The 21,962-nt window shown below is 39.1% G+C and overlaps 1 protein-coding gene and 1 long non-coding RNA gene across 5 annotated transcripts in view; one reads left to right on the plus strand and one right to left on the minus strand.

Moving 5' to 3' along the window:
• The window catches only part of whrna (whirlin a), a 217,923-nt gene that overhangs the window by 162,687 nt on the left and 33,274 nt on the right, over positions 1-21,962 (minus strand). The window lies entirely within an intron of this gene.
• LOC118493062 lies at positions 9,570-18,076 on the plus strand. Its single transcript, XR_004895007.1, has 3 exons — positions 9,570-9,580; positions 15,508-15,510; positions 17,983-18,076. It is a non-coding gene; the product is annotated as an uncharacterized LOC118493062 (long non-coding RNA).

Consider the following 21,962-nt stretch of genomic DNA (forward strand, 5'->3'; position numbering starts at 1 on the left):
TCTTAAACAGTCTATAGAGTTTTTGAAATTTCACCCAAATTGCTGCCCTGTTGCCTTACTCAGGAATTAACCAGGAAGCCAAAAGCAGTGTTTGTTTTTTTCTTTTATAGCTGTAGCAAACAATAATTTCATTTTGGTATTATTTATTATTGTTTTTGATTACTCCGATTATTTTCCTGACTATCTGATTAGTTGTCTGGTCAATATCAGAAATTTGTGATACATATTTATTTCCTAGGGCCTTAAAGCAACACGCCTACTTATTGGGGCTTATTCCCCGTATCCCCCAGAGTTCGATTAGTCCATACATACCCTTCTCATCTCCGTGCGTGTCGTAACTCTGTCTGATGCACCCACGCCTAGCTTAGCACAGATCCTGGAGGTAACCGGCTCCATCTATGCTCCTAATAAGTGACAAAATAACGCCAACATTTTCCTATTTACATGTTGTGATTTGTATAGTCACAGCGTGTACGAATAACAAGGTCACATGAGACACAGCCATCTTCTAACCGTATACAAACTGGGAACTATATTCTCAGAAGGCAAAGCACTGCTACTTGGGTGGAGTGATTTGCTTGCAGAACTCCAGGCGAACTCTCTGCTCCTCACCACGGGGCTTCTCAGGTGCAAATCACTCCGCCCAAGTAGCAGAAGTAGTAGTGCTTCACCCTTTCTGAGAATAGTTGTCAGTATGTATACGGTTAGAAGATGGCTGTTTCTCAGCAGCTAGCAGTGGGTGCGTCAGACACGCACGGAGATGAGAAGGGTATGTATGGACTTATCTAACTCTGGGGGATATGGGGAATAAGCTAAAGTCCCAATAAGTCGGTGTGTAAGTGACCAGGAACACATTTAGAAGGCTAGAAGTTTTTCTTCTTAAAAATCTCTCAAATGCATTTATTTATTTATTTATATACAATTTATTTAAGTATATTTTAAAATGATTTTTTTATTCTATTTATTTTAATTTATAAATGTTTATTTATTTTTGTATTTAATTTTAAATTTAACTGTTCAAAAGCGGACTTTCATGACTTTTAGATATATTAAGTTAGGTAAACTTAATGTAAGTGAGGCAATCAGTTGCCACAAAATTTTTAAGTTTTGAGTCACATGTTTTTAAGTAAACAAACTCAACATATTTGACTAATGTGTACTTAAAACAATGACAACATAAACTGGTGTGGTTGTGTACTTATTTTTTTAAAGTTCTGTGAACTTATTCCTGTGGTTTGTAAACTCAAAACTTTAAGTCATAATAACTGAAAATAATTGAGCTGCCTTAACAGAAAACTGTAAGTCATATTAACTGCAAATATTTGAGTTGAGTTAAATGAGCACTTTTAATTTAACTTATTAAAAGGTACATGTAGCAATTCATCCAACCTTTTAAGTTCTGGAAAATTTTGACTTTTAAGTTAATCAACTTAAAAAATGTGAGGCAATCAGTTGCCACAATTTTTTTGAGTTCTGGTAACTTATTCGGGTTTACAGTGTACTCAACACGTGTACGACATGTCACTGCAACAAACTATGTGTATCAACGGCTCATGTACAACCATTATTTATACATACAGTATATTGCATATAATTAGGAAGGCATCCATTAGGCCAATTAAGAATACATGGTAGCCTGGCATATCCAGGACAGTCTGGGACCTCGCTTTTTTAAAATTGTGCAGACCAAAAAGCCTCAAGACATAATTGAATAGACCTATAACCAATCACAGCAACGAAACATAGCTCTGAGCCACACATGCAAGGCGGTGCTTGTTTTGTTTTGAAGCAGGAAAAAAAATGGAGCCTGGGTCACAAATTTTCTCAAATTACAGCTCAACAGTACAATAAAATGTGTTTCTGAAAACATTTTAGGTGATAACTAAGCTATACAGTAACATAATCTTTATTCGTATTTGATCAGCACCGCCTAGTTTGACAGTTTGATCTGAGTACAATGAGCCTGGTGCATTCTGCTGGACGGAGTATGCCGGTTACGTTCTGTAACTGCGTTCAAGCATGACGCTGCTCTGTCAGTCATCCGTCTTAAACGTGCCCTAAGTGAGATAAACGATTGTGATTGGACCGACCAGTTTTTGGTCAGCTAGCGGGGCTAAACATATCTACCAGAGCAAAAGAAACATGAGCTCGCAGATCTGGTTTCAAGGCTAAGTGCTTAGACCATCCTGTCCTGACAATCGTATCCAGAGAAACTTTAAATAAGTGGCAGAATGAGCTCAATTCTTAGGCCCCTTTCACACATGCACTGCAACCCTGAAATGAAATCTAGACATTACCTATACGTGAGAACGCAAATGTCCGAATAAGTTGGACCGGACATTAAACGGACTTTGCTCTACCAGCTCCCTAGTACAAAGTCTGTGTAATGTTTGATTGAGCCCGTGTGAATAGAGCAGGTCATTCTTGTACAGAGAATTCACAGCAAGCAAGTGGGCATAAACCGGAAGAATACAAACATCCGAGGGTGAAGAAGGGTGATTTACACGAAGACGTTCTCGGTAAGAGCCAATGTCAAAATCAGCAAATAAAACATGTTCAAGGAATGGCAAGAGATTAGGTTCTTTATGACCAAATTACGAACCAGCTATGTTACTGTGGTGTTATCTGCGTCTTCCCATCACTTCGGACAACGTTCCCACACCTGATTCGTCGGACATTGTCCGGAGTTTATATGAGAAAATGGCTTTAGATTATCGACAGTCAAAAACCCAGTAAGACTGCAAAGAAAAGAGCCACAGCATCCGGATGTCACTACACTGATCAAGTTTAATAGATAAGTGCTGAATAAAGCAATAAGAGTGATGGAGAAAGAAAAGGTGCTGCTGAAGACTTGACTGAAATAAATAGAGGAATAATATAGAATAATAATTGAGGATAAAGAGAGGAAGGCTGAGAGGAAACTAGTAGCATTGGAATGTTTCAAACAAAAAATAAGCTGTTGAAATTAGGGCTGCACAATATGAGGAAAAGCTGCGAAGTGCGATAACATTGTTTAATATTGCGATGACGATATGACTTGCGATAAATATTCAAATGTGAAGATGTGAAGTGTTAGCTATATTGTTCCCATGTCTTAGTGCTTTAATAGGTTCTTTGCGAACCTAAACATTGAATAGCCTATTCCCACTGAATAAAGAAATCAAATAGATAATTTTTGACATGCTTTTATTGAACAAATTACACATCAATGAGGCATTATAACTATAAGAAATTAACGTTCGACGAAAATCTTTTAAACTGACCTTTGTTGATCTGAGATGAAGACAGATTCAGCCTATTTCAAGCTGAAAATGTTTTCAGAAACACATTTCATTGAACTATTTTAGTACAATATGAGATCGTATTCTGAACGAGACGCCATGACAGTCTGGCTGTGAATTTCCGGAGAAAAAAGAACCACGTGACGCGTTCGTCCAATCAGCTGCCGGTTTTCATTTTCTGTGAAATAATCAGACTGTTAATGGAAACAATACAGAGCAGCGCCGCCTGCTGTTATGGAGAGGTAGGCTATTACGCTTCGCGTCGTCTCAGTGTGTAAACTGTTTTCCCTTATTCATCGTGTCAGGCTGTCTGTTACGATGTGTTCATCGCGCTAGTTCATATCGCGATGACGATGAAAATTCGATGTATCGTTCAGCCCTAGTTGAAATTATCAAATGTCTTTGAATCCATCAGAATCTTCAATAAACAACACAAGCCTATTAAAACTTCAGTACAAATACAGACTATAATGATCACAAAGTCAGTTCAAAGCTGCTTTTATGCACTGTGGGAGTCCTAAATGTCTGCTTCAGACATTTAATTTAATTCATGACATCTCCTGAAATGCTTATTCCAGCATTAGATCACTGGAGCGAGAAAAATGGGCATCCTCCTGCTTGCAAAGCTACTGTATGTGATGTTGTGGGAAATCAATGTGTGCACACGTCACTTTGATTTCCAGTTATGAGAAAATTAAACCATGTACTGTGAACATTTGAAATGATTGACCCAAAGAGCTCCTGACACTGTTTTTAATGAGATACCTGTACAAGCCTTCTCCTAAAGGGGGATCACACCGTTTCACTTTACAACTAACCAGGCGATGCAGAATCCTGGCTGAGAGTCCAGAACAAATATTTTTTTACTTCAAATGTAGCCTAAAATTGGCCACAGATGCACCCGCCTGTCTGCCTAAAACTGCTTTAATGTTTGACTATTTCATGCTTGGCCTTCTGACTTGCAATATGTATGTATGTATGTATGTATGTATGTATGTATGTGTATATATATATATATATATATATATATATATATCTGCAGAAGGACTGGTTTAATGAACTGCAACGTAACACACATTCTGTATTTGTGATTTAATACATTATCTGGAAATTCAATTGAAATAAATGTCTATAGATAAAATAACCAGATAGGGATTTCTATTTTGGGATAATCTAACATGGTAAATTACCTGACAAATCGAGGTACTTACAGCTTTATAGTTTTGCCCACATGGGCTAGAACACCTAGATGTTTAACAGACAGCTACCATAGTATAAACTGAAAAATTAAGCTTAGCGAAAGTTCAATCAGGAAGACTCCCTTTACTTATTCATTAATTCTCATCTCTCTCTGCTTCTAAATGAAGTATCTCCTGATTGAAATGAAGGCAGACAGATTTTGATATCATCTGAGCGTGTATATTGTCATGTCAGTGGAATAGCCTAGTTCTTACGTGAATGTTTGTTGCCGGTACACAACAGCTGCAATAAACCTACAAGTAAGGTCACGGATCTAAAAGAGCATTTCTTGACTATTGATTTGATCGATGATGAATGTTGCTCATTTCTTTCAGTTATGATTTGCCTTTGCTGGTGATTCAGTTCATGTAAGATTGTTGAAAACATTGAAATCTGTTTTGGCATTTGATTCATACGCATGCGTATATTTTTGATATCTAGTAAACAACAATCTACAGTCTAAAATTTCCCTGGCAGAAATCCTTTCGCGAACAGATACACTCGCATAACTTTAGAAGAACCTCTTTTTACAAAGAATGGAACTGGTCCTGTTTTAACAACAATGATTAATGGGACACCATTTGGGAAATTCTCTTTTCATGTGCCTTTTTCCACAGGGAGGTCAGAGTGCAAGAACACTTTTACTGAAGCACAATTTAGCTTCTTTAACTTCATTCTGTGCTGATGTAGAGGCTTGAAAAATAAGGTCTGCTAAATGATGTGGCTCTCAACCTACAGTACAGTAAAGGGCTGACCCCTAAAGGAGTAGCAAAATAAAATGGGATTGATGGGATAGGAAAGACAAAACACTGACACTATCAATCAGAATAAATCAAAGGGAGGAACCAACAGATACTGTGTTTGTTTCCTCTGTATAACGATGTTGAAACAACTCGTATGAATGCTCTGGATCATTTGTCCCACCACCAGGAAACTGTTTGGCTGGCTACACTGTCACGCTGTGTGATTAAATGTCTTAATGTGCTGGTTGTTGCAGATTCCCTGTGTGTGTGTGTGTGTGTGTGTGTGTGTGTGTGTGTGTGTGTGATGTTTGAGAGATGATGTTTAGCAGTGGAGTGGATACTGGGGTTGTGCCCCACCTGGAATTTTTCCAAGTTTACCAAAGTTGAATCTGATTTGATGTGCTAGTGGTTTATGGAGCTAAAAGAGTCTCAATAAAGATAAATGCACACACTACATTCACATATGCACACACAGGATTCATACATGCACACACATGATTCATAAATACACACACAGGATACACAAATGCGCACAAAATTCACAAATACACACACAAAATTTAAAAAGCACAGAAGATTCACAAATGCATACAAAATTCAGAAATGCACACACAATTCAGAAATGCAAACAACATTTACAAATGCACACAAGATTCAGAAATGCACAGGACAAGATTCAGAAATGTTTTTCTGATGCACACACAGATATATCTTGATTTACAAACTGCTTGCGGTCTGTGAACTTCGCGTTCACACAGCGCTATATGCATATATATATATATAAAAAAGATTGTTCTATATCTATGGCTATATGAATGTGGTGTAGGAGTCATTAGTCAAACTTATAAGTCACGCCCACTACCAACTCGGAACTTGCAGACAGAGCAACAACCAACAATGGGACATTTTTAACAATTTTCACCATCTTATTCATCATTAAATTCACTTCTGACAACATTTTAGGCGAGAAATCAACTATGTAGAGTTCAGGGCCTGCAGCTCCTCTCTTCCTGCTAAATGGCCGCTGTGTGTGAGTGAGAGCGCGGTCAGCGAGCTTGTTACGCCCGCAATCTCTTACCACAGGTTCCAGTTAATCTCATAATGGATATGTGTGTTGAGTTATTTAAACAAACGGTCATGGAAATAAAAGCCTCTTGTCCGCGAGTCTCATTGATAGAGCCTGCGGCTGGATGGAGCTCTATCAATGAGAGCTAGCTAGCCTCCTCCTTAGACCTCTGAAACGAAATCCCTAATGTTCACAAAAAGCATTACATTGAAATCGGACACCATTGTTAGCTTTATAAGACCTTGGGGTAGATGTTCTATAAGTGGCGTGACGAAATTCAAACTGTAAATATACTAAAGTTATGCCGGCAGCTGGCAGCCAGCCAGCTCCGGAGCCCCGGTCGTCCAATAACCGAGAAACAGTGACTTTCACTGGGTATGGAGTTTGCCGCTTTCTCGTCAGGCTGTGTGGAGCTCCTAAAGTTAACTAGTTACTAAAACATTACGTGAATAACTACGAGAATGAATGACTCCACCCACATTCATATAGCGCTGTGTGAACGCGTTCATGTGATTGGCTTATAAGTAAACAATCCCCCACGTGGGGTGCGTTCTTGTGATTGGCTAAAACAAGGGAGATATCTGATTGGTTGTAGATCATTCCCTGTTTAAAAAAAGGCATTTGTGTGTCAAGCCAAGTCAGGGCAGTCTCAAAATTCACACACAAATGCAGTGAAGTTCACAGACCGCAAGCAGTTTGTAAATCAAGATATATTTGTGTGTGCATCAGAAAAACGTTTCTGAATCTTGTCCTGTGCATTTCTGAATCTTGTGTGCATTTGTAAATGTTTGCATTTCTGAATTGTGTGTGCATTTCTGAATTTTGTATGCATTTGTGAATCTTCTGTGCTTTTTAAATTTTGTGTGTGTATTTGTGAATTTTGTGCGCATTTGTGTATCCTGTGTGTGTATTTATGAATCATGTGTGTGCATGTATGAATCCTGTGTGTGCATATGTGAATGTAGTGTGTGCATTTATCTTTATTGACACTCTTTTAGCTCCATAGTGGTTGCTGTCTTTAGTTATTAATATTTAGTCCAAGAGAGCAATAAACAAGCCGTTCTTAAATGTCGCCGTCTGTTTTGTGATTGTGGTTTAGGCACCGGCACCTTTTTAAAAGTATAATCTTAGCACCGGTATGGGGAAAAACCCAAGTGATACCCAACCCTAGCTGTATACTACTGGTAAGCTAACGGTATGCGGTGTCTATGCTGTGTTGTCTGTTTGTTTTCTTCGTAGGCGGGGGTGGCGAGAAAAAATACTGGGTGAGTCGCTGATCCTTATATTGATCTATTTCCAATTTAAAATAGAAATTTTTCAGTAGTTTTTATTTTTATTTCGTTTTGACTTTTTGTTTTCAAATTCAGTTTAGTTTTAATTTGTTTTAAAAAGCGGGTTTGCTAGTTTAGTTTTTATTTTTTGAAAATGCTTAATTTTAGTTTAGTTTTTATTAGTTTTAGTTTTTAACCATAAATAGTCAATGCAAAGCACCTCATGAATGCTGATCAGTATGTTAATGACCCTGGCAGTTGTTCTTTCGTTGTGCCGAATCATGACGACTGGCGGAGAAAAAACAAAGAACTTCTCAGATTCTCAGAAATTGCTGCAAATTGAATTTTAAAATTGTGAATGAAATGTCAACTCTGAAAGACATATTTGCTCTATGAAAGACATTGACAAAGACGAAAACTAAGGACATTTACTCTATAATTTTATTTTAGTTAGTTTTGCAAACAGACAACACAGTTTTAGTTAGTTATCATTTTTTTTGTAATGCCTCATTTTTATTTCAGTCAACGACAATGTTTTCTCCCCACCTAGTTTTCGTCATTTCGTTCGTTTTCGTTAATGATTATAACCTTGGTGTGTACATATTGGTGTGCATTTATATCTGTGTGTATGCTGGTGAACACGGTTGTCTATATGAAAGGTGGCTGATAAAAATATAATAAATTATTATCCTACTCCTGTCACGTTTTAAAGTATGCACAACACACAAAACTCTGCTATGATTCATATTTTGTTTAACATGGTTTTCCCACATAATTGACCGGTGAAAGAGAAAGATTGGCTACAAACAGAGGAGAGATTCAGGCATACACGTTTTAGCCTCATGCTGGGTGCAGACCGGAGCTCCGTGGCAGACTCGCGATCCGCAGCGATTCTTTCGATGTCCTGAACCCGCCGTCAATCAGACCAAGACCAGGGCTGCACGATATGAGGAAAATATCTTAGCGCGATTATTTCAACTGATATTGCGATTGCGATATGAGTCACAATATTGGAGGGAATGATCATTTGTGTATCATTATTCTCATTTTCATTGAAAAATATTCAAATTAAAAAATTTAATGGAATTTTTTGCGAGGATCTGTACCAAACAAAAATGTTTTCTTTAGTCTGTAGGATAGGATGTGTAGGATACAACGTCTCTGCAGCACCACAATACTTCATTCACAACGGTTTGACACATATTGCGCCTCCCCTGTGATTTGGATATTGCATTAGTCCATATTGCGATTTCAATAAAAAATGCAATTAATTGCGCAGCCCTAGACTCAACCAAGACTCAAATAAGGAGTCTGTTGTGCACCAAAATCGACGACTTGCAAAAGTATCAGAATAGTAATTGTAGTTAGCATCTTTTATTTGTTTATGTTGTTTGTTAGCTTGTACCTGGCAGTAGCAGACACAGCTACAATGACAGTGTGTTTTCTCTCTCTGTATACTGACAGTCCGCTCTGTGCTGCACATTTCAGGTTTCTTTTACGGCTTTTGCATATTAGACAGCAATTGGCTTTCATATTTGTGCCGTCCCAAATGTAGTTTGCCCAGTGTACGTTTGAATCTCAGATTTTAGAGAAGTGCACAGACATTGCCCCCTTCAGGTGAGGAATGTGAAAACACCTCTCTAGTTGCAAACTTCGGGATGAGAAATGAGATGACAGCGTATCTACCTTTGCCTTGTCTTAACCTTCTTCTATACTCAAAATTCCTGGATTTTGACTCATGTCTGTAAGTTTGTTGGTGTGTAAGATCGAAGTGTTTAAAAAAAAAAAAAAAAAGAAGTTTGACTCTGCTAGGCTGTTGAATCTTGTATGGTAGCATTACAGAAGAGAACGCAGGATAAACTCCTTATATCCTCCTCCCAGGGGACAGAACAGAGAATAACATACTGTCAAGCTGTGATTTAGTGGTATTCCCCTCAAGACATTTTTATGTTCTCATCTTTCCAGCGCACACTGTCTTTTGTGTTACTTTATATACAGTACGTGCCATGTGTTATTATTCGTATATCTATTGTGTTAAGTAAATTTGAGATGTCAGCTCTGTTGGACTCAAAGGAAAGCACCTATCACTGCAGGGAGGCTGTGTCTCTGATCAGCACAGTGCCTCGTAGATTGGACTTATTCAGAGGAGCTCGGCGCCAGGCATTTTTCTGCAGGCAGGTGGGAGCAGGTGCAGAAGAAAATAAACCGTGTAGAGAAAAGCTGTAGTCTACAATAAACCGACTGATCACTGCTTTTTTGACAGCCAGTTAAGCTGTAACTTAACAAAAGCAACAGGAGTCAAGTTTTTGGAAAACAATCTACAGTATATATTAGGGCTGAATAGGGATGTAACGGTATGAAAATGTAACCTCACGGTTATAGTGACCAAAATAATCACATTGTTTTGGTATTATCGCGGTATTTTTAAAAGTGTGTTCAATATGTTCAAAAAGCAATGACAGGCCTACACACGCTGAAATAGTTTCAAAAAGTGTAACAGTGTTTATTATATTACAAAAATATAGGCAAAACCTTATCAAAAGTGCAACTTTTAACATCAAAGGAACAAGTGTTCAGCATGTAAACAGCTTATTTGTCAGGAACATTTCCAGTAGTGCAGGTTGAAATTATACAAATCCAAACATTCAAGCTAAGACATAAAGAAAAATATGTAAACAAATCAAAGAAACACCACTAATTATGTACTTGTTTTCTTCATAATCAAAATTAAAATGTAAAACTGTGCACATGAACACTTTAAAGTAAAATTAAATGATCACGGTTTTCAGTATTAAAAACGGTAATTGTTATCGTCAACATTTTTATCACGGTATCACACCGGTAATTGTTACATCCCTAGGGCTGAACGATATGAGGAAAACATTTGATATGGGATTAACGTTGAATATCGCGATAATATTACTTGCGATAAATACAAGATACAACAGATATTAAAGTGTACTCAGTTCTGCATTTCTGCTGCTTTCAGTATTCTGCTAAAATACAACAAATTGCTTGTTGAATTTGAAACCAATAAAAGGAAATCATTTCCAACATTATTTTATTGAACTAATTGAACACTGAATTGACTATAAAAGGCACCACTAAACTGACAGTTACATTTTAAAGTTTTCTTCTGATATTTTCTTTCAACTAACACAAAAATCTCTGAGTGTCTTTACTGATATGTCGCAGCCTTTCGCGATGTGTTTATTGCGCCAGTGGATATCGCGATGACGATAAAAAAAACAATATATTGCTACATATATAGCTACATGTTGACAAGCTTGCTGAATTTCCGCCCTGTATCGATCAGTCTAGTGTTCATTACAGCAACATTACACTAGACCATGTGTAGTATATCATGTTCACATTTTTAAAGTAGTAGAATGTTACCTTGTTAGAAATAGTATTCATGATATAAAAACATATTGAACCATAGACTGTAAAGATGGATGACGCATCTTTACTTCCTCCCACAGTACCAAAGTGAAGCCAAAATATCCCGGCTACGGGTGCCACCATCTTGTAATTTTGTAACCAGAAGCTGTGTTCGAAACCGTTCCCCATCACGGAAATAGTGCACTATATAGTGTGTTCGCCATTTTGCAGTGGTGTTCGAATTCTCCGCGGTTAATTTCATTCACTATATAGTCCACTATAAAATACCCACAATGCACGGCTACTTTGAGTGTACATACGATGTAACCCACATTTAACTCCCGTATACCACAACGCAGCGTGGCAGAAAAAGCAGCAGTAACACCCGCAACAACTGAAGGAAAAATGGAACAGGCTTTCGTTTCTAAACAGTGGAAATATAACATGCAACGTATATACAACCTTTTACTATCCTCCTGAGTGCTCGGTTTGTTTCAGGGACGTATTGCAAGTATTTTTGTTTCCGTTTGTTTAAATGATGCTAGAATTCGTCACACACATGACTGGTGCATCTACTGACGCAAGTCACGCAACGATGTGTTTTCAGTGTAGTGTCTGAAATCTCGTTGCCCTCGGCCATTCCCTATTTAGTTCACTATTTAGTAAACAGTATATAGGGAATAGTGAGTGACTGAATGAGGGAACAGTTTCGAACACAGCTATATTCTGTGCGGTAGTGATCGGGCGGGGGAGCCATGGTATCAGTGTCACGCCCAACCAATCACTAGTCAATCAGAGCTGTCAATCATGAAGTTACACCCCATTTTTATAGTATCAAATAACAAATACCAAACTTATCAGAAAAATAACTACCTAAAATGAGAGACACCATCTTTGGGAAAAATGTATTTGACATATTGATATTTTTTTTTTAACTTTAGATCCGCTAACATGGAAGGGGTGGAATTTATGACCTCTACTGCAGCCAGTCACCAGTGGAAGATCAGGCTTCACTTTTGGGGAGCTGTCAAGCGGTCCATCTTTATACACAGTCTATGGTTGACACATACAATCTTTTAGAGAATTTGCTTGACCCACACTGCAGATCGCCTCAGCTTTGACTTCATGCCAGAGAAGTCTCATATGGCAAACTGAAGCAACTGAAATGACTGTAATTACAGTGAAAGAAAAACTGTATGGTGGGTGCTATATCACTTTGCTAAGTGAACCATTTTAGGGGCCGTTTCTCATTTTATATAGTGCTATATATACATATCTATCTATCTATCTATATATATTATATTATATTATATATATAATATCTATATATATCTATATATCTATCTATCTATCTCTATATCTATCTATCTATCTCTATATCTATCTATCTATCTATCTATCTATCTATCTATCTATCTATCTATCTATCTATCTATCTATCTATCTATATATATATATATATATATATATATATATATATATATATATATATATATATATATATATAACCCATTGTTGCTCTCCTGCACACAAAACAACATGCTTCTGAGTAACTCATGGACTGTGAGAGGGCATTGTGCACATGCATTTGTGTAAATGGATGTACTGTGTGCCTCTGAGCGTTTCACAGTATCGACGAGTGGCCCCCGCTGCGGGGATGATGATTTCATGGCCCACATTGCCGCAGCCTAATCTATTTCTCACCGTGCTGGTGGATCCTAATGGCCCGACACGGTGTGGGCAGTGTGAATGGGGTGTCGACTTCATCGACAAACTGTGACCTACTTCTCATGGATGCATTTAGAGAGATGCCACGCAGCTCAGAGGGCAAGCCGATGACAAAACAGGGAATGTGACTGACTATGCTAAAAAAAAAATAAAAAAAATAAATACAGGCCCATAACATATTGATATCCATACACACATAGATTTGCATGCAAGAACATGTGCACGAACATATTTTCTTTCTTTGTATTCAGACAATATACTCAACAGCATATTCAAGGCTCATTTGTTTTTTTTCTTGTCTGCAATATTCACAGAAAAATTCAATTTCTTGAATGAGCCGTTTGGTTTAAACTGATTTTCACTTTCTGTCATGTCTTCACGCAGCCAAACGTTATTTATATTTCAGCTGTATTTGATGCTACGAGAAGGTGGTGATCACTATAACACGCACTAAAGAATAGGGCTGAACGATTTTTGAAAATAATCTAATTTGTTTCCCAAATATTGCGATTCGATATTCGATTATTTTTTTAAGCTCTTTGTCTTCTGTATTTTTCAACAAAGAATAATATAATAATTTATAGTATGAACACACAATTACACACTAGACAGTTAAATAAGTAAAAATATAGTATATAGTATATATCTATACACACACACACACACACACACACACACACACAAACAAACATAACAGTGTATTTTTTTACAGTGCACAGAGAGGAGCTGCCTCCAGCCCCTCCCCCTCGTGAAGTTGCGTGCTGCCGAGTGCACTTGCTCAGAGAGGCTATCGTTACGTTAGCTAGTTGCTGGTGTTCTTGCCGTGGGATTAACTGTACTAATAAAACTGTTGAAACACCGCGGCCACGCTGCTGTGAAAGCTCCCCGAACGTCATTTATCAGTCTGGCAGCTCTTCCACTCCATACCTTTATAACGGAGCTAACCGCTAACCGGAGCTAACCGCTAATCAGAGCTAATCGTTGCCAACCAAGCCTTCAGTTCTGTGTGCCTGTATCCATTAACTGCATGTATGGACTCAAGCCCGAATAAAACCCTTCATTTTATTAAAATGGCTGTAAAAGTTTTAAACTACAACTCAGAGTTGTTTGAATGACAGAAATCAGCTCAAGGTACGGCGTAGCGTTAGCGTGCTAAGTTGATGCTTTCTCTGCGGAGTGCAGACTGATTTGCTCTCGCGAGTCATGTGACCAAATCGCAGCCTTTGCGATTAGGAAATCGCATTTTAACATATCGCGATATTATCACAAATGCAATTAATTGTTCAGCCCTACTAAAGAATAATGACAATTTTCCAGAATATGTTTCGAATGTATCTCATTGTACAACAAAGAAGAAGAAAGGGAACAAAGGAAATAAGTAAAAAGAAGAAGCAGGCACAGGAGTATGCATTTCGGAGTCCTACTGCAGCCCCTGATTAAAACGATGCAGTCTCTCTTTGATTTTCTGTGTTTCTGTCTGCCACTCTGTCCGGTAGTCCTCCATCCATGACGGGGTTTAATTCACAGGAGCAGAGATTTACGTCACTGTTACTGTCAGGAGAGAACAGCCACACTCTGATTGATGAAACACAATTTTTAGATAATACCATGTCCGTTATTTGTCAGGCAGAGACACGGCGGCAGAGTAGCTCGGGACTCCGCAAGTGTGTGCGTCTGTGTGTGTGTTTGTGTGTGGCCATGTATAAAGTGGGACCCTGATGAAAGTCAATAGGTGCAGCAGTACAAAAAGGACAAAGGCAACATAATTGCAGCAATTGTGTCAAATGTGTCCATTCATCTCACTGTGAAGGCTGTCAAGACACAGGAGACACTTTTACTACTACACAAGACACACTATACTGTATGCCAACACAGGGTCCTACAAATGAATATTGTATGAAAGGCATTAGCATATGTTTAAAAGGGAAATGCAAGGCTCGACTAGAAATATATTAAGAGAGATGTCTGTATTTTTTAACCTGGACCATATTTTCCAATGTTTCTGTGTCTAAGTCACTGAAGACGAACTCTCGTTCCGAAATCTCGCAAGAGGCAACTTGTTGCCGGAAGACAACGAAAACAGTGAGTGAGAGTTGGAGAGAGGAGTGTCTTTTAAAGGTGCAATGTGTAATATGTTTACTGTATTTAATCAAAAAATGACCACAATGTGTCATCAGATATTAAGGAAACATGCTAAGTTGAAATACTAGGTTTTCTGACAACAATGCTAAAGCCAGAAATTTCCGTTCCGTGACGGAATTTCTGTTTGTGTTTTGGCCTGTGTGTTGTTATCAACTGCCCAGTTTGACAGCCAGACCTGTAAAAACGCAAACCCAGCGCGCTACAGCTGTAGTACAGCCATGGAAGCAGCAAACAAATAAACGGGATCAACAAAGATAGATTCATTCTACCCGACATCATGATGCGAGCCACCATCGTGATGCCACGCCCCCCACCCTGTCAGACACACTAATCCTAGTCGTGGGCGCTGGACGGGAAATTGACAACTGCGTCCGTTACAGCGTTGTGCTGCGCAGGATGCAAGATAGGGCCCCTTAAGTGGAAGCTACTTTGTTTTCCCCTTACAGTCTCTCTCTCTCCCTGTCCGTAGCAACTCGCTCTACCTTGACTAGTAACGTACATAGACTGTAACGTATCAGCATGCGGTAACCATGCTCTGCGCCCCGGCTTGGATACGGCGGTCTCGAATGAGAGAAAAAAGGCGTTAACGTGGAACGCTATCACACTTTCCTTTCTCCCCTCACAAGTTTGTGTACACTATTGTGTGCGTGCATCAGTAAGTAAGTGTGATGTTATGTAGGATTTATGAATGTACGTTAGCAACAGTAGGCTAATTCACAAGGGTGCTATTTTATGTGCGAGCTAATATTGCGCATCTGTTCATGTGCGCTGCAAGAGTTATGTTTCTGTTTATTGAATGCGTTATTCAGTGTAAATATACGAGAATGTAGTTTAATCTCAGTAATGATGGTATATTAGGTTATTACGGTCGCTCTGTTAAAGGCAAAACTTTCCACTGTACTGTTGTCGCAGATCGCGGCGAACTAATTGAGTCTAGACTTTACGGCGCCGTAGTTAAGTGAAAGTGGGTCAAGTTGTAATTTACTGCCCCTACCAGCAGGCGGCAGCATAGCTATGTAATACTGTCTATTTAAATGTATGTCTGATCGTTTCTTTGTTAACTGTTAGACCCTAGTAGTAGAAAAAAATATTTATGTAAAGAGATATAGTAATGGACAATATCATCGTCCATCGCAATGTTTTACTGTAAACATCGTCAACTGCCAATTTATGGGACATCATCCAACCATAGTTGCATAACCAGAAAAGAGGTAAAACATGGGTAAATATTGGAGATGCATTTAAGAGATGTAGACAGCTTAGAGCCTAAAAGGACACCACGTTGACTAATTTCCTCCTAAATAGCTAAGCGTTGAGCTTCATTCATTTATATCACGGCTAACGTAGGGATAGTCATTTTCATTTATTTCAACATTCATGAGCTTGCATTCAATTATACAGTATACTATACTGTATTCGAGTATTTGCGTTAGTTACTCGCAAAAATAAATGTAGACACAGTCAGTGAAGAGATCCTGACTAGTGCTAACGCCGCCATATTAATCCATGCTAACTGCTAACGTAAAATCCATGACATATGCCAGAAACCGCAAGTTTGACTTCCTCATAATGGAAACATGCAATTTAACTTTGGCAAAACACCCCATAGCCTGAATTGGTGGATTGGGACACAGTGTTTTCTACAGGTCGCTTTGCCATGTATGTAACGTTATGTTATGTTTTTGTGGCTAACGCTACCATCGCCAGCTTCAAGGTTATGATATGTTGGACAGTAAGATGATTCCCACTTTCTTGCAAACTGGCATGCAACCATAATGTGTAATGTACTGCATGTGTAACAGATACTCACTTTCTATGACTATGGGCCTAGAAGAATTTTAGGTTTGACTACTGGAGCACAGAGATACTCAGACAATGGTGCTTTGAAGTTGAACAATGCCGGCTTTTTTTATATAAAGAAATGGTAAATGGATCCACATACAACATACAATTTGACAAGAACAACAGCTTGAATGCCAAGATTTACAATTTTGGCAAATAAAGATCCTACAGTCCTTTGTTTTCTAATTCTTTAGGTGCACCTTTCTAACCTGTCACACTACACTTCAGCAACAATGGGTTATATATATATATATATATATATATATATATATATATATATATATACAAACATTCATTGAAATCACAATCATATACCCCTGTATAACCAAGTACAGTACAGTCTCAAGATAATTGAGCTGGTAAGACCAGTGTATGTTTCAGTCCAGGTGTACAGAAATGAATGTGTGCAAAAGCTGTCCTACCGCACCGGCGAAAGCAGTGTACATGAACAGACTCAAAACTCTTCCAGACTCCTGGGGGGAAGGCTCGCCATCAATCCTGGGTGACACAACTTGAACAGAAAAGAACAAAATATACAAAAAAAAAACCTGACCGATTCTGTGTAGCAGCCTGGACACACCCAAAATGGCGATACCCAGCACAACCGAGATTTCCACAACTTGCTTGTCGAACTAGTTGAAGAAAGATAACACAGAGGAAACTCCTGTTGCGTTTTTTTTCCTTTTTCTTTTGCCCAACAGATTCAATAGCAAAGCAGTCAAGTTCCACCGAGGCCCCGTGGATGCAAAGACCCGACTAACCGTCAAAATCTCTGCAAAATCTAACACCAATATATGTAACTTCTCAAGCTCTTGACAATAAAACGGCAGGATTTCTCTGTAAACTCATGTTATCTCTCCTCACGCTAGTCTCTCTCCCGCAGTTTTTTTTCTTTAGCTCCGAACGGTAGGCCGTGCCATCATTCCTACCCGCGCCCGATTGGCCCAAACGGACATGTCAATCACCCAGCCCGCTCACCGTGACTGGACAACGCGTCAAACCCACATACCCACATGCATTCTCCAGCAACTTGTCCACATGCATGCACACAGTGATCCAATTCACCCATTAATCACCACTATATACATATACATATATTCCATTAGCCCAAGGTCATATGGGTTACACATGTACAGTGTATAGACAAGCTCTATAACACGTCTGGAAGTAGTAGTACCAACAATCTCCCCCCTGCCGAAATTGTCCCCCCGCTTCTCTTCAGCGGGCGTAGCCGACAGACAGTGACTGTGCCCTGGGTACAGACGACCGTGAAGTCGCAGCATTTGTAGCGGCTGTTGCAGTGATGTTAAGCCGAGAAAAGGTGGCTGTCCGTCGGGCACAAAGCTCCGCGAGAGCACGGGCTTTTATAACCGTCAATAAAGAAGCATCTAGCAACTCCGCTGCGCTGTAGAGTAATGTCTGGCAATGTGAGACTAGCATCAAGCTAACATTTACATTATGTGACGTTGGGTTTAGCGTTCTCAACCTGGTAACTCCCGTGAACTTCAACGCTGGGGAGGAGGGGCCGGGGGACACGGCTCTTCAGTATTTTGAATTTGGACTGCAGTAACCATTTTAAACGCTAGCTGTCAGCATAACATATTGGACCTTTAATGTAAAGCACTGAGTGTACCTGTAACGAAAGGAACTTCATAAATAAAACTGCCATTACCATTTCGAAAAATGTGAAAGAGTTCACAAAATATTTCAGAACAAGACTTCTCTGTGAGCAAGACTTAAACACAATAACAAACAGACTGGATCAAGTGAAAGGTAATGAAAAATGCCTTTTTTCTGTAGGGTCCTTTCCATAAGGCAAATTAGGGCATGGCCAGGCAATTTATTTATATAGCACAATTCAGACACAAAGGCAATTCAAAATGCTTGACATCAGCATAACCATACAAAGCAAATAAAAGTGGAAATTTAACAATCACCATTAAAAAAAAACAGATTTAAAAGACTTAAAGCACTTTTAGTGTACGTACATTCACGGTGTGTAGGATTGTGTTGCAGCCCGTTTCGCACTACTGCCTTATTTTACCTCACAACATCAAGGACACAGTACTTCCTGCCATGGCACTAAACGAGGGGTTTTAAGAGGTTGTTTGTCTGCTGAGTCTGGATTTAGGGCTGATGACAGAAGTGCGACCAAACCAGTAAAGTCCAGTAAAGCTGGAAAACCAAGACAGTTGATAAAAAGCTCTGTAGAGCTGAGGGGAACTCCAAGTCGGGTCATAATTCTCTGTTGATTCGTCCCTACAAGCGCCAGCTTTTACACACAAATAGTCATGTGTTCCAATGTTATTATAAAAATATCTGTTGTCGTTTTAATACTGTAGACTGGAAAGGTAAGACAGAGGACGGCAAATTACTTCACGTCCTATGGTCCTGTGATAAGGTCCAGGAATTTTGGACCGGGATACATGATAACCTATGTCGGATTGCAGGGGGGATTTGTTCATAGTGCGAGTTGTACGTTTTGTATTTTGTAAAAAAAAATATTGTTAATCATAAAAATACTGTAGACTAGAGAGCAAATATTGTAGCAAGAACCAACTAAAATCATTAGCAGTGGATGTTTTGCAGTAACACCATGTTTTCCTTAACTTACTATTGTAAAATAGAAGCATATACATAATTCAAAATACATGGTTAAAATGCCCATTAAATTGTATTTTTACTTTTATTGCGATGTATTTCCTGATATAACACAATGAAGAATCATTATAAATCACAACCCTTCAAGAAAAGGGCTGTTTGATTTGATAAGAGGTCCAGATTGGTAGAATATTTGAACAAATTGTGATGGTTTTATTGTTTTTATTTGTTGTGCAGGATGAGGTCAGCATTAAATACTCACCATTTTCCCAGAAGTGACAGTTTTCCAGGAATTCTGTTTCATGAGATATTTAATATGTGTATGAGCACATGCATGGGTTTGACCGTTAGACCCAGCGTCAGCAGGTCAGGGAACCGTGAGACCCACTTATAGTTGATTAGTATTCCCTCACATAGTTCTGAACAGCCCTTATTATCAACATTAAAGTATCTACCTTAAATCATTCAGTCAAAAATTCCAAGCACTCTCATATAATAAGATATAATTATAGATTACAAATCACAGAGCGGAGACAAAGACTCTCATCCAGAGGAGGAACATTGCATTTTAAAAGTAGGGATTTATCAGCATCCAGCAGCTTGAGGAGCTACAACACACTGCAAATATAAAGTGTAGAAGTAGAACACTGTAGGCACTGTAGGTGTGTGACAGGAAAGGTAAAGTACAGAAATAAAGATTAATAGAGTTTAAATTAACTTAAAAATCCGGATGAAAAAAACGTCACAGCAGACACTGTGGTAAAAAACAAACAAAAAAGATACAGACAGATGTGTGGGCTGTCATTTCCACAAACACTCCTCTGCTTCTATCCAACACACACCAATATGTGTATCTCTTCACTTATGGCACTTATACATCCCTATTTCACTCGGTGTGTGTGTGTGTGTGTGTGTGTGTGTGTGTGTGTGTGTGTGTGTGTGTGTGTGTGTGTGTGTGTGTCACAGGAAGCCAGAGACAGGGAGGTTTTGATCGCCCCACAGGTCCTTCATACTGCACCACTTAACTTTAAATGGCTCTTAAACCACACACACACACACACACACACACAGTAAGCCTCACTCAGCTGGACTTTATATAGAGCCCTTGGGAAACATTGACGTCATTAAATCATCTACAGTATTTCAGTCTACCTTTGCCAGTTTCAGAACTTCCCCCTTTCATATTAAAAGGCAATGAGACATGTGGGGAACCTTTTCTGAATGTTACCCTCTGTTCCAACAACAACAACTGTTGAGGCATTCAATTCACCATTGTGACATTCAGTCCATCAATGGCTGATTAGTTTTCAATAAATAGTCTGACTCCCATATAACTGAAGTCAGAATAGACCTTTTTCACAGCAGACATTCTGGCTAATCATAGCAGGGAAGGCACTGTGTAACTGACACTGAAAATGACTGCATTCCATTTAGCTGAGCTAGTTCCAGGGCCCTGATACTGTGCATGCAGGCTCACTGGCATGGTTTACTGGGGCACTAACTGAGCCATCCATAACTAATTTGGTTTGGTCTGTGCTTTTCCTACTACGACAAGTCTAAATGTCTGACTTAAAAAAAAGGTCTACAGCTTCAACAACCAACTAGACCTGCAAGCAGGTATGAACGGGGTCCAAACCCCCCCCCCACACACATACACACACACAGCCTGGGGATGTGACGCATGCGTTTTGCACACAGCCCCAGTGGCGTTTGAGGGACTAGGGAGTCGAGTTTCGTGTTAATCGAAGTAATTCTTGCCAAGATACACAACACTTTCTGTTTGTGCACATCGGTCTCATAGCCTCGGAAGAGTTTGCAAAAGTAGGTTTTGCATATGTTGTGATTTTGTGAAAAAGAAAAGAAAAGAAGAAGGCATAAATGGGTGTGGTCTACATCATGAGATCCAGCGGAATTCAGGGAACATAAGGATGTAAGAATTTTGAATGTGTGATGCCCCCTAGGGCTTGGACCACTAATGACATCTAACCAGACATTCAACCAACCAATCAGCCAAAAGTGAAAACAAGAAATTACACTCAATGTATAACTGGGAAAGTGCCTTTATATGCTAATGTATGCTAATGATTTAGCATATAAAAGGGCAATCAGGGCTAGGGCTGCAACAACGAATTGATAAAAATCGATAAAATTTGATTAAAAAAGTTGGCAACGAATTTAATTATCGATTCATTGTATCGCGCGACTATTACGCCAGTCAATAAGTCGCGGAGAAGTTTGAGTATAAAAAATTTGAGTTGAGCGCGGAGCAGAGCAGCGTGGAGCAGAGCAGCGTGGAGCAGAGCAGCGCGGAAAAAAATAAAATAAAAGAGCAGACCGGAGGTAGAGGAAATACCATCGGAGACGTAACCAGTGGTTAAATTGGGCTTAGCCCCGGCACATAAGCCTGCTCGTTTGTGTCCGTCCGGATCATAGCCGGATGTGCCTGTTTGCAGTCAGTTGCCTACTGGAAATATATCACATAAAATTTGATAAAAGTGATGCTTTTGAAAACATGATATTTGTGACAATAAATGAAAGATTTTTGAAATGGCATGGCTATTTTGTCGAGGGACAGGTGAGATGAGAACAATCGGAACACGGCAACAACCCGCGCAGCACTGCAATTCACCACTGCGGGTCAACTACATAATGCCTAAGTGTCTACGTC

The sequence above is a fragment of the Sander lucioperca genome, chromosome 14 (assembly GCF_008315115.2).
Source record: "Sander lucioperca isolate FBNREF2018 chromosome 14, SLUC_FBN_1.2, whole genome shotgun sequence".
Taxonomy (NCBI): domain Eukaryota; kingdom Metazoa; phylum Chordata; class Actinopteri; order Perciformes; family Percidae; genus Sander; species Sander lucioperca.